Source organism: Muntiacus reevesi, chromosome 2, assembly GCF_963930625.1.
Source record: "Muntiacus reevesi chromosome 2, mMunRee1.1, whole genome shotgun sequence".
Lineage (NCBI taxonomy): Eukaryota > Metazoa > Chordata > Mammalia > Artiodactyla > Cervidae > Muntiacus > Muntiacus reevesi.
This window is the reverse complement of record NC_089250.1, coordinates 274367176-274382724: the sequence shown is the minus strand read 5'-3', so window position 1 is coordinate 274382724 and position 15549 is coordinate 274367176.

The window sequence follows — 15549 nt, the reverse complement described above, 5'->3', positions numbered from 1 at the left end:
ATATAACTTTTACACGGTAATATTTTCACTGTATTTTTAACCCCAAGGAAAGAGGATGAGAAATGATCCACGAACTACTACAGGAACTATTATGACTTGGAAGAGGAATTATAAAATAATCAGGACTATAAAATAAATATTGGCATATTTATTTTTGAGTGTTGTACTTATGTGACACAGGATAAACTATCAAAAAAAAGAAAACTGGAAATATTTTTAAAAACCACATTCCATTCCAAACGTTCTGGAGTGGGCCGAGTGTGCCACATTTTTACAAGCTTATTCGAACTAGTAATGCTGAAAATTCTCCTTCATGAATGACCATTTTAAACAGCTATGAAGTAGAATAGAAAGGAGAGAATTCATGCTTAACTTTGATCTTTAAGTGTTCTACAGATTTTATAGCTCTCATAAGATACAAATCTTGGTGGAAGAATCATTTTATCTATTTAGCATCTACTATATATCTTTCTGACCGGTTTTCAGAGTCCTGAATGTGCAACAGAAATAATTTAAAATCAATTATAGCTTCTGTTGTGTCTTTTCAAAAGTATTTTGACAAACATTCTTTAAATGACAGAGCTAAAACTTTACATCAGTTTACGGACTCTAGATTTTAATAAAACACAGACAAATATACAAAGACAACAGTACAGAAAGTTTACTGACATTTCTGTATTCCTAAATAATACTAAAAGCAAGAAAAGTGTTAGTCACTCCGTCGTGTCCTATTCTTTGCAACCCCAAGGACTATAGACTGCCAGGCTCCTCTGTCCATGGGATTCTCCAGGCAAGAGTACTGGAATGGGTAGCCATTCCCTTCTCCAGGGGATCTTAATAAAGAAGAACAAGAAAAAAATCGATATAATCATGTTAACATGTTTATGCATCTAGAGATATACTACAATGGGACTATATACTCAGTAATAGAGAAAAATTGTCATGGCAATGAAATCAGGAACATTTTAAACTGACTAAAAATATACATAAATATTTAAGAATGATGTTATTTTAATTTTTAAAAACTGACTAGTGTGCAGACATACACAACAATATAAAATAAAGCGGAGCTCTGGTTCTGAATTTTTGAATTTTCTGACAGTCTGTATTGTTTCCATTTAGCTATATTTTAAAACTGAACAGTTGAAGATAGATTAGCACTAACAGGGTTCTTGTAAACATTTTGGAAAATGGAGAAAGAGGATGAAACTGTCTGTGATGTGAGCATGGATTTACTGGAAATGATCAGACCTGGGCTTGAGTGATGGAAACCCCCACTCCCAAAGCCCGGCATCTCTAGTAAACACATGTGAGTATTGTCAACGACAAACTGGCACTTGCCAAGAACATTGGCAGCAACTGAACAACAACAACAAGGACGCTTGCCATCTGCCTCTGTGAAGAATGAATCTTCTGGTGGTGAAACTGTTGATGTTCAACCTCCCCTGAGGGACTTCAGGTGGGATTCAAGCACTCTGTGCTCCAGGGAATTTGGTGGAACTCGTCTGAAGAGAGTTAGCTATTTTCAGGAACTGATTTCAGGATTCCGGTCCTTGCATCTCTTCATATCTGTGTGTGCTGGGCTTCGTCACTCAGCTGTATCCAACACTTTGTGACCCCATGGACTGTAGCCCACCAGGCTCCTCTGTTTATGGGGATTCTCCAGGCAAGAATACCAGAGTGGGTTGCCATGCCCTCCTCCAGGGGATCTTCTGAACCTATGGATCAAACCCAGGTCTCCCGCATTTAGCATCTGAGTCATCAGGGAAGCCCCTTCATATCTAGAAAAGCACTAAGTCACTCAACGGTGACATCAGTTCCTCATGACTGGCAGAAATGCTTTTTGTCAAGTTAGCGCTTGGCTGCACTGAATCTTATACACCCACCTTCCCCCACCGCCTCTTGGAGCAGTCTCTCAGAGTTGTCTGAGGTGCTGTCTCCTGGGTTCCTGTGTTCATTTTGCTCCAAATATAACTTAACTCACAATTCTCAAGTTGTGCATCTGTCTTAGCCAACAGTATTCATCGTTCAAAGCAAAGAGAAACCAAGATGATACAGAGTTTCCCCACTAAATGTGACAGTTACCCATATCCCTCACATTTTCTTTCCAATACCCCTCTGTGAAGGCAGGGGGAATAAAAAAATTTTCATAGCATGGGATTCTCACTGAAGCACCTGAACCAGTGAACATCTGAGGCCATGGGGTAAGTGTAAGAACGCCGTGACAAGACAAAGAGGGCGCCAGAGTATCAAAAGGCTTTATTGGGCAATCGCTCCCAGGCAGAGCTCCCAGGGGCGAGTAGGGGGGAAAGCGGGGGTCTGCAATCTGTGGGGAGGGGTGGCGACATCTATATACCCTCCGGCGGATATGGAAGTGGCGGGACCAGGGTGCTGATTGGACTTCTAGGTCCCGTGTCGGTTTTTTTGATTGGCCGGAATCTTGGCGCCTTCGCGTCCATCAGTCTGCCTGGCAACGGGCTGTTGATTGGTGGATGTCTGTCCCTGTCAGTCTGCCTGGCAACGGGCTGTTGATTGGTGGATGTCTGTCCCTGGGGCTTATCTGAGACCTTTTGGAGGAGGGCTTCCCTGTCAGCATTTTCTGGCTGGCGCCTTCCCGCCTGTGATCAGCATGACCTTTCAGTAAGAAGTACATGGAAAAATGTATTATCACTGCCAGATATTTTGGCAATATTATGAAAACCATGATCTCTATTATGAAAAATATTAGTTTTATGCAATTTGCAGTGCATATATACCTCCCATGACCTGTAACCTAATAGTACATGTCATAGGAAGTTTCTCTTATTGAAACAGAGGATGGCCTCTGGTACTTTTTTTTATTTCTGAAAATTTTCTGAGAAATTCTGGACTGCTGAGTTCATTCTTTTTATAAGGGCATTTTTTTTTTAACTCCTGTTCTACAGAACTGAATTGCATCTACATGTAAACTCATCACAGCATATCCCCACTTCCCTAGGATGCCAACATGAACCACGTTCCAATGGGAATCTCAGATACCAGTGAACCCCCGTGTTCATTTCTCAAAAAGGAAAGTCACTAACTCATCCTGAGAATTCATCATGCTCTACAGAAAGCAAGGATAGGATGAAGAAAAGGCTGTGGGACACAAGGGAGAAGCAGGCTAAGAGCCGGTCTTCACCATTATAAGAAATAAAGGAAATAGAAGTCACTGACAACAGACCGCCAGAGAGAAACATTAGAATCAGAGCGTAAAGGTGTGCAGCTTCTCAGCCCAGCCCTTTCAGGAGGAAAAGCAGACACAGCCCCAGACCCGGGACAGGACTTTTACCTGAGGAGCTGCCATTTCCTCCTCTTCTTCCTCCTGCTCTGCATCTTCTTTGGGGATATTCTTCTGCCTGTAGTCCGAGTCCCCGGTCGGGAAAGAAGACTCCTGAAAACAATGCAACTTGCAATAGGGGAATTTATTACTGACTCGAGCCAGGGCCTCCCGCCCCCACCAGGTGTGTGAGGACGAAAGGTACTGAGCCCCAGTTCTCTCCGGTATTTATTAGGTCAAAATAAGCAGCAGGTATTTGGCACAAGCGGATTGGTTACACAGTGGGTAGTTGGCATAGTGAATTGGTTACACAGTTGCAAGGTAATTTTTGTTGGCTTTACGTGGGGCTTTCAGCTTTCCTCTGATAGGTTCCCTTTCTTCTGGCTAGGCATATGTTGATTGGCTGGCTCCAGGAGGCCTGATAATTATGTTACCCCAGGAAACCAGGCCTACTCCTACTCTAGGCTGCCTGCCATGGCGTTAGCCGTGACAGCCTCACATTTCCCCCCTGTCTTTTTACTTTTGTAGAGGAATCTTTCTCGTCACCCTGTGAAGTTGACTGATATTGTTATTTCAATACCATAATTTGGATGGTATTTAGGCGCTCCCTAGTAAATGAGACCAGACGGTTTAAAATGCATGGACCAAAGGTCAGTAACAATATTAATACTATGAGTGGACCCAGGAGGGTGGAAATCAAAGTGGTCAACCAGGGGGAGTGCTGAAACCAAGATTTAAACAGCCTTGTTGGGCTTTCGTTCTCTCTTTCACTGGGCTAGTCCCTCTCTTACTTTTTGGAGAGATTTTTTGTACCACCCCTGAATGGTCGATATGGAAACAGCATTTTTTCTCCCAGTGTTGTACATAATCTTTTTTGTTGCAGAAACAACAAATCTAAACCTCTCTTATTTTGTAACATTACTTCAGCCAAGGAGCTGAAGGATTCTTGGAGGTGCGAAATGGACTGTACTCATGGTTTTGCAACCCCAAGCGGCGCAATAAAAAGAGTCAACTCCCCCACACTTTTCAATTTGGTTCCCATCCCTTTCCGCCCCGCCCCCCCCCGGCAGACATAGACAGGCACCTGTTCGTAGTATTGTGGGCCTTTTCGCTCACAGTTACAGGTAAACAGACTGAAAGAGCCGTGGGCAAAGAACTTGGTCAGTTGGTGGGGACCAAACCCATTACCGTCAGCCGCCAGCACGCACAAATCAAAGGTCAGTACTGGCCACAATGTCCCTTTGGGGGCCACGTTGGAGCTCGAATTAAGCACTTTTCCAGTCTCAGGATTGTAGATGACCCAAGTCAGGTTAGCTGGCTGATGGGGGTTGTGGCTGGTTGCTACTGGGCCGATGAAAACTGCTATCAGCAGGAGAGTTAAGAGGGCTCTCGTCGTACGAGATTCAGTTTTAAGGGATTTGATGGGTGAGGTCTTGCCTCTCATTCTGCTTGCACCTTTTCTTGTTCTTTTTGGGTGGCTTGTCGCACGTGATTGTAGTGAACCCAGGGCCCAATCCCGTCGACCTTAACAGCAGTAGAAGTGGTAAGGAGAACAACATAAGGGCCTTTCCATCTAGGTTCTAGTGCTTTAGATTGGTGTCGTTTTACCCAAACCCAATCACCCGGGCCAATATTATGTGAGGGGATGGTTCCCTTGCTTGTTCCCTCGTGTATCTCTTGAATTAATTTTCAAACATGGCTATGCACCTTACTTAATGCCATCAGTGATTGCTGGAATTGTCCCAAGGTAGGGGGTGATAGGCATTTTTCCTCGAATATAGGACACACAGGAGGGGGTCTTTCATACAGAATCTCAAAGGGGTAAGATTCAACTTATAAGGGGTGTTATGCACTGGAAAGAATGCGAAGGGAAGGAGGGTCACCCAGTCCCCGCCAGTCTCTATTGCCAACTTTGTCAAAGTTTCTTTTAGGGTCTGATTCATTTTTTCAACCTGTCCTGAGCTCTGGGGATTATATTTACAATGTAACTTTCATTTTGTACCCAGAGCTTGGGCCAGCCCTTGTACAATCTGGCTCACTAAGGCAGGTCCGTTATCATAGCCCATAGTCACTGGCAGCCCGTACCTAGGCACTATCTCTTTTAAGATATTTTTAGCAACCACTGTTGCTGTCTCTCCCTTAGTGGGGAAGGCTTCTACCCATCCCGAGAAGGTATCTACCAGAACCAACAGATAGCGATACCCGTACTTGCCTGGCCTTACCTCAGTGAAATCTATCTCTCAGTGTTGCCCTGGCTCTTCCCCTCGGTACCTCGTTTCAGTGTGCTACCTTTTTTCTGTCGAGGGAACCTCAGGCAGGCTGTCTGGAGAAGAGTCAATTCTTTTTTCTCTCTCAGGTGTGTAGTTTTATGCAGGTGTTCACATAGGTGACGACCCAGGATGGCAGGCAATATCAGGTTGTTGTTTTGATCTCGGTACCATCCATCTTTGTCATCTTTCTTGAGGGTGGTATCCTCGTTGATCTGGCTGCTGCTTTAGAACCCCTTCGATGGCATGGGGGGTGTAAACCCAGAGTTGCTGTCCATATGTCAACTTGTCAGCATCGCGGACGAGGAAGGCAGTGTCTGCAATGATGTGGAGGCAAGGGGGCCACCCAGAGGCCACCGGGTCCAGTCGCTTTGAAAAGTATGCTACCAGCCGCTTCCATGGTCCCCATTGTTGTGTCAAGACCCCCTTTCCTATTCTTTGCTTTTCATCTACAAACAGCTGGAACGGCTTATTTGGGTTAGGCAGGGCAAGGGCTGGGGCTTCTAGTAGGGCCCGTCTGAGTGTCTGGAAAGCCTGTTTCATTGGCTCAGTCCAAGTCCAGTTTGGGGTCTCTTTACTTCTCTCATACAAGGGCCGGGCCTTCTCAGCAAACCCCATGATCCACAGTCTACAATATCCAACAGTCCCCAAAAACTCTCTCACCTGGCACGGGGTCTTGGGCTCTGGTATCTGCAATATTGTTTCCTTCATGGCCTGGGTTAGCCACCTTTGCCCCTGCCTGATCTTATACCCCAAATAGGTGACCTCTTGCCGGGATATTTGCGCCTTCTTTGCACTAGCACGGTACACCAAGGTGCCTAGAGTCTGTAAGAGGTCACCGGTGGCACGGCTGCATGCCTCTTCTGTGGTTCCAGCCAACATAAGGTCATCTACATATTGCAGCAGGATGACCTCTAGGTGGCGAGTCCAATATTCATAGAGGTCTTCACTCAAAGCCTCATTAAACAAGGTAGGGGAGTTCTTGAACCCTTGTGGGAGGTGGGTCCAAGTTAGTTGTACTACCGGTTGGACTTCCCCCTCAGTCCACTCAAAGGCAAATATTTCCTGGCTCTGGGCCGCCAGGGGTAGGCTGAAAAAAGCATCTTTCAAGTCCAACACAGTGTACCAAGTGTACTCAGGCAGTAGACTGCTCAGGAGGGTATACGGGTTGGGGACAGTAGGGTGTATGTCTCACCCGCTTGTTGACTTCTCGTAGGTCCTGGACAGGTCTGTAATCTGTACTCCCTGGCTTCTTCACCGGTAGTAAGGGGGTGTTCCAAGGGGATTGGCACCACTTGAGAATTCCGGCAGCCATGAGCCGTCGAATGTGGGGAGTGATCCCCCGCCGAGCCTCCTGACTCATAGGGTAGTGCCTCACCCTCACAGGAGTCGCCTCGGCTTTTAGTTCGATGACGACCGGATGTCTCTGTTTAGCCAGTCTCATTCTTGCTGTTTTTGACCATGCCAACGGGTATTTGTGGACCCACGGTTGTATATCTGGTGCTATAACCTCTGAGGGCTTAGGCACAAAAAGTTTGTATTCATCTCTTAAAGCTAGACACAAGACATGTATCGGCTGTCCAAGTCCATCCGTGACTGACATTCCCTTACGGTCAAAATGGATCTGAGCATTAACTTTAGTCAACAAGTCCCATGCAAGCAGATGGGCTGGGCATTCTGGTATCACCAAAAACGAATGGGACACCTGATGGGTCCCCAGATTTACTTTCCGTTCTGTGGTCCAACATTATCTGTTTGTGCCCATGGCTCCCTGCACCAAGCTGGTTTTCTTAGACATTGGTCCCAGTTTTTTTATTTAAAACAGAGTGTTTGGCGCCAGTGTCCACCATGAAGCCAACGGGCTTCCCCTCTACATGTATGGTTACCCAGGACTCGGGGAGGGGTGTCGAGTCTTGACTCCCCTAGTCATTATCTTTCTCCGCATAGAGAACTCGAGTTCCAGGGGAAATTTTCTCTCTTTAGGTCCCTCTTAGGGCACTCTTTTTTCCAGTGCCCCCGTTGTTTGCAGTAAGCACGCTGATCTTTCTTTAGGGCCTGTCTTTTTGTTCTCTCTCTCTCTTTTTTTTTTCCTGTCTGGGGGCCTCGAGGCTCCCTCATTTCTGTTCTGGCCTTTATCCCCGCAAAAAGAATCTTGGCTAGCTCTCTCTGGTTTTTCCGGTTTTCCTTTGCCCTATGTTCCCTCTCTTCTTTCCTGATCTTCTCAGCTAGTTCCCTTTCCTCCCGATGAAGTCATTCCTCCCTTTCTTCTGGGGTCTCCCTATTTTTAAATACCTTTTCAGCTGCTTTCAGTAAGTCTTGTATTGTCTGTTCTCCTAACCCCTCTATCTTTTGTAATTTTCTCTTAATATCTGGGGCTGCCTGATTCACAAACGCTAGTAGAACTGCAGCATGTGATTCCTCAGCCTGGGGGTCCATGGGTGTATATTGCCTAAAGGCTTCCATTAGCGTCTCTAGGAAGTCTGCTGGGCTCTCAGTGGACTCTTGCCTTACTAAATTTACCTTTGCCAAATTTGTTGGCTTTTTTAGCTGCGGCCCGCAGGTCAGCCATTAGAGTCTGGCGGTACACTCAGAGACGCTCCCTACCTTTCACTTGTTCAAAATCCCAGTTAGGCCACAACAGAGGAAACCCCTCGTCCACGAGATGAGGCTGGGCGGTTGGTTTCCCGTCGACCCCCGGGACCCATTTCCACGCCTCTGCCAGGATTCGCTCTCGTTCTTCCGTGTTGAAGAGCACCTGCAACAGCTGCTGGCAATCATCCCAGGTGGGGTTATGAGTGAACAAAATGGGAAAAGGGCCAGTATTGATAGGTTCGCTCTCTGTCCGGGTTAGCTGGTCCCACCCGGATGGGGAGTGCCTGTATAGTAGATGAAGGTAACTCTGGGTCCCACTGATCTCGCTGACCCCCACCCCTCTATTTTCTCTTTGGGGTCAGGACTCCCCCGCCCCTTCTGATTCATCGGGGGGGGGGGGGGACTCTTTCCGCCGGGGGAACCTGCAACAGAGGAGGGACATATGGAGGGGGCCTAATTTCCGTCTCCAAGTCAATCAGGTTATGGTCCGAGGATTCCTGCAAGACCGGTTTTGTGCCCTTATTCTTCTTGGCTTCTTCTGGGGGAGTGGGAGTTTCTGTAACCAGGGCCTGTACATTAGGAGAATCAGGGAGTTTGTGAACAAAAGGTTTTAACCATTTGGGCGGATCTTCTACTAGATTTTGTCAGACCATAACATGTGGGACTTGGCTCGGGTGGCCCCAGGGATCAGGAGCCATAACTTTTTCTTTTACCATCCGAATAATAGAAGGTTGACAACTTCCTTCTGGAGGCCATCTAACTTGGAAGGTGGGCCACTCTGCAGAGCAAAAGGTTATTAATTTACTCTTTGTAACCAGTAGCAACAGATCATACACTCTAGCCCTGACCTCCGAGAAATGATCAGTCATGAGAGAGAGACTGAGTAGATTTTCTTTTTCTCATAGCGAGAGTCAGAAGAAAGTCACCGAGAATTATCACCAATAAATCCTATCGGGAGGGGTGGCGGCCAGGAGGTTGGGCTTGTGGTATGCTTTTGGAACTGCTTATGTGCCTGCGTCATTGGACAGAAGTTTTCTTGCTGGGGGCGGGCACCCTAAGGGTTTCTAGCCCGTTCCGTGACCCCCTTATCCTTTCACGGGAGTCTTCCAGTGGCAGGCGCCCTATTGGCTCTTAAGTGCCTGTCCCGTGCCCACACAGACGGGTTTTTATTTGGCCAGATTCTCGGTTTAGAATACGAGAAAAAAAGAAAGGAGTTTCACCCTCTCGGGCTGCTGTTACTGGGGCGGACCTGTTGGGAGGCCTTCAGAATCCGCCAGGGAGTAGCCCTGGCCGGGACTCGTCAGTTGCCCCGACAACTGTCAGCCTATTCACTGAAACTCCCAGAAACAGAAATGAGGCTCCAAGGCTTTATAGGAAGTAGACAACGACACACCAGAGAACAACGAGACAGGAGACAATGCCGGCAGTTATACAGAAAAACACACAGACAGACATACATCGGCTGACAACACAGATCTTCTGGAACAAGGGTCACCTTACCGTATGGCGTCCACTGTTGCCCAGATTCGGGCTTAGGAGAGGAGGTCTCCTTCTCGCAGAGCTGACTGCCTCCCAGCGCGCTCACTGGCCTTGGCCTCACGTCAGCCGGAACGGCTAGTCCGTTCCCTTATGGAAAGCTTTCCCTCACGCCAGACACCTTCCCTCTTCACAGCAGGGCCTCGGCTTTACTCTGGACATTTTCTGCGCCAGAAACCTTCCCCGCTTCACAGTGGGGCCTCGGCTTTACTCTGGAATTTTCTAAACCTGCCTGAGCACCGGTGCTATTACCTGTCTTTTTCCCCTTTGTTCCAAAGAGCATTCTTCCCCGGTCAAGGGATCCCGGACGAGCCCCCAAATGTTCTGCCCGTAGTCCGAGTCCCTGGTCGGGAAAGAAGACTCCTCGAAACAATGCAACTCGCAATAGGGGAATTTATTACTGACTCGAGCCAGGACCTCCCACCCCCACCAGGTGTGTGAGGACGAAAGGCCCCGAGCCCCAGTTCTCTCGGGTATTTATTAGGTCAAAAAAAGCAGCAGGTAGTTGGCACAAGCGGATTGGTTACACAGCGGGTATTTGGCGCAAGCGGATTGGTTACACAGTTGCAAGGTAATTTTTGTTGGCCCAACGTGGGGCTTTCAGCTTTCCCCTGATAGGTTCCATTTTTTTCTGGATAGGCATATGTTGATTGGCTGGTTCCAAGAGGCCTGATAATTATGTTACCCCGGGAAACCAGGCCTACTCCTACTCTAGGTTGCCTGCCATGATGTTAGCCGTGACAGCCTCACAGATATTATGTCCCAAACTCGCATACAGGCTGACAAAGTGCCTTTAAAGGCATCCACACAGCTCTTTCACCTTCAGCTGCTGCAATGAAAGGGAAGAGAACGTCTTCTTTCTCTGTCCCTTTTCTGAGCTCTTTTCTGGCTTCCTCTGTCCCTCAGCTGTAGTGGGTAATCAAGATTAAGCTGATATGCTGATCACATCATGCGTTTGGTGCTCACTTTCCCCACTCTCTTTGCAGACCACCCGGAGAGTTCTCTTTCTTTTCACATTAAAGATACCAAGCCCCAGAGCTGTTGCAGGATGGGGGACCCCTTCCAGGGCCCCAAACTGGGCTCTTGTCTAACCCTCAGAAAGGAATGGTCCGAGGAGACACATGTGCCGACAAAGCAGAGACTTTATTGGAAAGGGCGCCCGGGTGGGGAGTAGTAGGTAAGGGAACCCAGGAGAACTGCTCTGCTGCGTGGCTCACAGTCTTGGGTTTTATGGTGATGGGATTCGTTTCTGGGTGGTCTTTGGCCAATCATTCTAATTCAGAGTCTTTCCTGGTGGCGCACGCATTGCTCAGCCAAGATGGATGCTAGAGAGAGGGATTCTGGGAAGTGGACAGACACGCGGTGTCTCCTTTGACCTTTCCCGAACTCTTCCGGTTGGCAGTGGCTTATTAGTTCCGTATTCCTTATCAGGATCTCTTGTCATAAAACAGCTCACGCAAACGGTTACTATGGTGCCTGGCCAGGGTGGGCGGTTTCAATCAGTGTTCTTCCCCTGACAGAACAATTGACAAGAGACAAGGGACCCGCTTCTGGGCTCCCTGACTCTGCCTCTGAGGGTCTTTGAAACAATGCAGCAGGAAGACCCACTTCCAGGAGCGCTGAGCTTGAGCACTCAGCTCTGCATGACCCAGAACTCCGGAGCGAGGGTTGAGAGCCGGATCTTCTAGAAACAAAGAACCTCAGCCTGATTCCTGGGGAGGGGTTCTTTCTCGGATGTGTGTGGCCCTGCAAGGCCTGTGCCCTTGGGGGAGGGGAGGGCAGGGGTGAGTGTTTGGTGGGAATCACCTGGGGACCATGGGTTCCTGCAAGGCTTTGCTCTCAGGATTCCAGGAAAGATTGCCTGAGTCCTTAGTTTTGGTTTGTTTCTTACTCCCCTCTGTAACCTGGGGACAGAGATTTCACAACACGATTTGCACTGTGACCACCTCTCTGCAGGTGGGGGCTCTGCTACAGCAAGACCAGGAGCCGGGAGGTGTTCCCATCACAGATTTCTTTGAGAGTAAACCAGGGGCAGCAGTGGACGTTGGATTAACAGTGTGTATGTGGAGGGACAGATGCATTTGAAAATGATGCCCTAAAATCTATCCGGTGACCAACCAAGGAAACAAGTCATAAGTGAACTTACCCATAAATTAACACATGAAACAGATTCTGTGGTGGCTCAGACAGGAGAATCTGCCTGCATGTGGGAGACCCCAGTTTGATCCCTGGGTCAGAAAGATCATCCCCTGGAGAAGAAAATGGCAACCCTCTCCAATATTCTTGCCAAAAAAATCCCATGGACAGAGGAGCCTGGTGGGCTACAGTTCATGGAGTCCCAAGGAATCAGACATGGTCTGAGTGACTTCACCTTCACTTCCAACACAGAAAAATGTTGCTACTCTACTTCATGTTTGTATTGCCAGGCTTTATGAATCATTTGCTACAGTTTGTTCTCTGCTCTTTATGGAGAGTCCTATTTTCTTACATCTTTAAAGGATAATTGATTATGGAAAAACTAAGGTAGGAGCATATCCTTTTTTCTAGTAGTATATATTCTAAAAATGATCACTGTACATGCACCAGTACCAATATCTTAGGTGATTTAGTTTCAGAGCAGAATTGAGAGTAAGGTACAGAGATTTCCCATATACATATTTCTCCCATACGTGGACAATTTTCCTACTTATTTCCCCACCAGTATTTACATTTGTTTCCAGAGATGAATCTAGAAAGACGTGAAATAATGTTTCTAGTTTCACCTTATATTTCTCTTCTAGGGGTGTTCACTCTAGGGTTTGGGAAAGTGTATAATAACTTGTGTCCATTACAACAGTTTCACACGATGACTTCATGGTCCTGAACTCACGATATTCATAGCCCCTGCTTTGCAACCCATGGCAACCACTGACCATTTTAATCTCTTCTACATTTCCGACTAGATTCTCAGGTGGCTCTGTGGTAAAGAATCCACCTGCCAATGCATGTGACCCGGGTGATGTGGGTTCAATCTTTGGGTAAGTGTCCCCTGCAAGATCCCTTGAAAGAAGAAACGGCCACCCACTCAGTGTTCTTTCCTGGGAAATCTCACAGACAGAGGAACCTGGCAGGCACAGTCCATTGGGTTCCAAAGCCTCAGACACAATGGAGCACATGAGAACATTCACCTACACTACAATGCCATGTTGTAAAAATCCGACTTCTTGTGGCATTTTCAGATGGGCTTCTTTCACTTAATGAAATGCATGGAATGATTATCCAAGTACTTTATACCTTGAAAGCTTAATATAAAAATGCTTAATATCTATGTCTGCAACTGTATTCCTGCTCATTATATAGGATCATCAATAACATTTTCTAGATTCCATATATATACATATATATATATGTTAATGCAATATTTTCACAAATATAGACATTAGACCTGAGGACACACCAGGAAAATGAGAAGGGGCCCAATTGAGAGAAGAGCCTCGACATATATTCACCGCAATGTGTAAAATAGGTAGCAAGTGGGAAGCTGCTCCATAGCACAGAGAGCTCAGCGCGGGGCTCTGTGACGGCTAGAGGGGGGAGACGGAGATCGTGGGAGGGAGGTTCAAGAGAGAGTGGTGTGCATATACCTATGGTGTGGGGGCCTCGGGCATCACCCCTGGCCCAAGAATCCCCCACGTGCTGTGGGGAGACTAAGCCTGTGCCCACAGCCGCTGAGGCTGGGCGGGGCAACTTGCCGTTTTCGATGGGGAATATGCAAAAGAAAGTTGCCGACCATCGCTAAATAGTAAGAAACGCAGAACAAAACTACAGTGACATATCACCTCATGCCAGTCAGAATAGCAGAGAGCCCACTAATAATGTCATAAACGCAGAAGAGGCTGGGAGATCAGGGAACCTCCTGAATGGCTGGAGGGAATGTAAGCTGGTGCAGTCACTTGGGAGGACAGTGTGGAAGTTCCTTAAAAAATGTAACCTCCTGACATTTAAGGAAATGAATTCCCAGAATAGTAGACAGAAGAGATTAGTGGACAAATTTATAAGATTTGCAGTTTTTAGTAAATCATCTGCAATTTTGAAATGAGCAGTTGTGGTCTAGCATTCCTCAATTCTTTAAGTAAATGTGTACTAATACACACACACTCACATGTTGCTTGTATTTCTCACTGCTAGTGTTTATACCTTCAGATATTTATTTATTGTGTTCAATGTATGTTATATAAATTATATAACATATATATTTTCAGATACTTATATATTGGATTGTGAATGTCATAGCCATGAGAAAACAGTCCCTTTAAAACTTACAAAAGCATATGCTAAGAAACAGGGTTAGATTTGACAAATCTTAGTTCAGAACTTTACCATCATGGCTTTTAACTATTCTTGTGACAAATGTTAAAATTATATTTGCTTAAATGAGCCCATAAATAGTCTTACTTAGCTCACCAGAAGAACACAGTACAACTGAAGCAGGTGAGTTCATGACTCTAGGTCCTGAGAGAATTCACAGCAAGCTCTGAGTGAGGTCAAGGATAGAAGTGAGCAGAGAAAGAGGCAGTAATTGTGGTTCAGGTTTTTATAAGAGGCCCTGAGTGAAGTGCTGTGGGCTCCCCAGGCTGAGTGTGGATGGGTCCATTCAGACCAAAAGGACTAGGATTTTGGTGGCTCTGTGAGGGTGGCATTGAAGGGGAGCCAGTGAATAGGCCCTGGGGTTCAGCAAGCCTGCTGGTCTCAAGGAAGGGGGTCTTCTAGTGCAAGTGTTCACAGGACTGGCTGGTGTGAGTTCAAGGACCTGCAGGCTGCCTGCTCCCCAGACAGATGCTGAGGCAGCAACAGCATGGAGCAGTTCAGGGGAGCTCTCAACAGTACTCTGTATGATCCTTCTTATTAGAATCGTCACAATGTGCCTGCGGTTACAAAGAGGGGAAAAGTACAATGGACAAATGATGGGAAATACATGATCAAATGATTTGAAACTTAAGGGCAGGAAGGAAACTAATTGTTACAAACATCACCCTTCTATGCTACCAAAGAGTTTCTTGTTAGGTATTCTTCCCTGCAACCTTCAATTGCTAGGCTAACACTTCATTCATTACACACAAACATTTACATAAGAAAGCATTCAGTTCTATTGATTAACATGTATGCTTATCACACACAGAATGAAACCTTTTACACTCCGCTATGTCACTTTGGTTCAAATACAGATTATAAGCATAAACAATGATAATCTTTCCTCTGATACAATGATCTGAGAACTGTGATTTCTATGTTTACAAAAGGGAGGCTAATCATTTAAGAAGACATACACTAATTACATGACTCTTCTGGGAAGGGTTTTCCGAACATTTCTAGGGTAGCAGAGATGTCTTTAATTGAAACATGTCAGCTGATATTCATGACTTTTTTTGATATTATAAAATACATCAAGATTTTATTGTACTGTCATTATATTTTACTTTAAAAGTAGGTGATGTAACTATTGAAAATGGACATCTTACTTTAATCTGTGGAATTATTCCCTGAACACTTACATCACAGTGACTTACAGGGATGTGTGACATGAAGGACAAACACCACCATTTAGATGTTCACTGTACATGTTACATTCCTGTGTCCTTAATCTTATAATGGAGAAAAATGTAAATGTTTTATTCCTAAATAGAAGGGCTTCTCTCATCTTTGAGGTACCAACCATAAAAAGCATAACTTTGCATGCTCACTAGAAATGAAGTGTAGCATGGAGTAATTTGAGAATTCAGTTACATTCATTTTGGTTTTCAAATAATCAGAAATCATGTCAATATCAACAAACATACATAGCTAGTAACTGTACATGGCTAAACATCACCTCTTCAT